This window comes from Epinephelus moara, unplaced genomic scaffold (genome assembly GCF_006386435.1).
Source record: "Epinephelus moara isolate mb unplaced genomic scaffold, YSFRI_EMoa_1.0 scaffold113, whole genome shotgun sequence".
Classification (NCBI taxonomy): Eukaryota; Metazoa; Chordata; class Actinopteri; order Perciformes; family Serranidae; genus Epinephelus; species Epinephelus moara.
This window is the reverse complement of record NW_026078587.1, coordinates 1-1,347: the sequence shown is the minus strand read 5'-3', so window position 1 is coordinate 1,347 and position 1,347 is coordinate 1. Positions and strand designations below refer to the sequence as shown.

Here is a 1,347-nt window from a genome sequence, read left to right as displayed (position 1 = left end):
CATTATAATATTATGATAAAACCAAATTATAACTACAATGAGAAACACTCACCCAATCAGTAGTGGGAAGCCCAGATCCTGGGGGCTTTGAAAAGGAGCACATTGCACAGTTGTTCTCCATGTCAAACACTGCCAAGAAAATAATATTTTATTAACACATACTGTATATGTATACATTTTTCAGTTTTCCGGCAGCAGCAGTGCAGTCAAATACCAGAAATACTAGAAATTACAGCTTGTGATCTCCGAATGGATCAGACATGGCATCAACAAAAGCTGAATGAGTTTTTAAGGATGGATCCATCGTGTGTGATTTGGTGGTTATTATTATGACAATTACACTGGATCGGCATAAATTATTTGTGATTTGTATTGTGTTCTTTTTGTGTACTTTTGCTCGTACATTAGCGGCTGCTCATGTATAGTACAGCAGAGCCCATATGCTAACTGTTGCGGAGTTTTATCTCTGCAATATATTTGATATTTGTTTATATTTGATATTTATTTGTCAAAATAAGAGCTGCTATCTATGTTTTGTTGTTTTTGAAACAATGACAATAAACATCTATTCTATTCTATTGTATTCTAGATGGCCTCAGTCTCACACCCACTTCTCCTGTGCTCAATTCAGAGTTCCCCTGTAGATACCTGCTCTCCAGATCGACTCCCATGCCTGATTGATTTGTGTGTTTGCCTTGGCTCCCCAGCCTTTATTTAAGCCCCTTTGCTGAGATTTCCTGTTTGGCCATTTCTTCGTCTTTGGACCACCAATTCTACCTAGGCCTCTACTTTTGTTTGCCTGCCTGTCACTCTGCCTATTCGCCTTTTTTTCTCAATAACATACCTTTAAACTGTTTCTGTTTGCCTGGTTAATTCTGCATCCTTTTCCTCCTCCCTGCTATATATTGTCAGCATTCAGATCAGTCCGTTATTGCAGCAGGAAATGAGGAATAAGTTATTCTTTAACTGAAAACAAGTTTTATCTCCTTGACGTTTATTCGTCTGGTTTGTGTTGTGTTGAAATATAAATTGATCTGTGGTGGTTATGGGTTCGTCTTAGATATGTATGGGAGCTTTGAATGGGGCAATTTTACATGCTTTAGGCAAGTATGATGTATTTGATTGTATAACTTCAATACACACTCATAATTTCCATAACAACCAACTACCTTTACTTAAAGAATAGTGAAAATATAAAGAATAGGGGAAAAAACAAACCTGAACCACTGAGTATTGAAAGTGCAAGTGTCCTCCTCTCACAAGCCATCTCCTTTTTGGATGTCACTGTGTATGTATCACTCCGCCTCACAGCTCATTGCAATCAACAATCAAATCAAAACTGACGGT

At 37.6% G+C, this 1,347-nt stretch overlaps 1 long non-coding RNA gene across 1 annotated transcript in view; it reads right to left on the bottom strand.

Moving 5' to 3' along the window:
* The window catches only part of LOC126386940 (uncharacterized), a 2,706-nt gene extending 1,423 nt beyond the window's left edge, over window positions 1-1,283 (bottom strand). Inside the window, exons 1-2 of the long non-coding RNA XR_007569570.1 lie at window positions 1,219-1,283; window positions 53-129 (exon numbers count right to left, since the gene is read on the bottom strand). This is a non-coding gene — a long non-coding RNA (uncharacterized LOC126386940). The remainder of the gene's footprint in view (window positions 1-52; window positions 130-1,218) is intronic.
* Window positions 1,284-1,347: the final 64 nt, after the last annotated feature.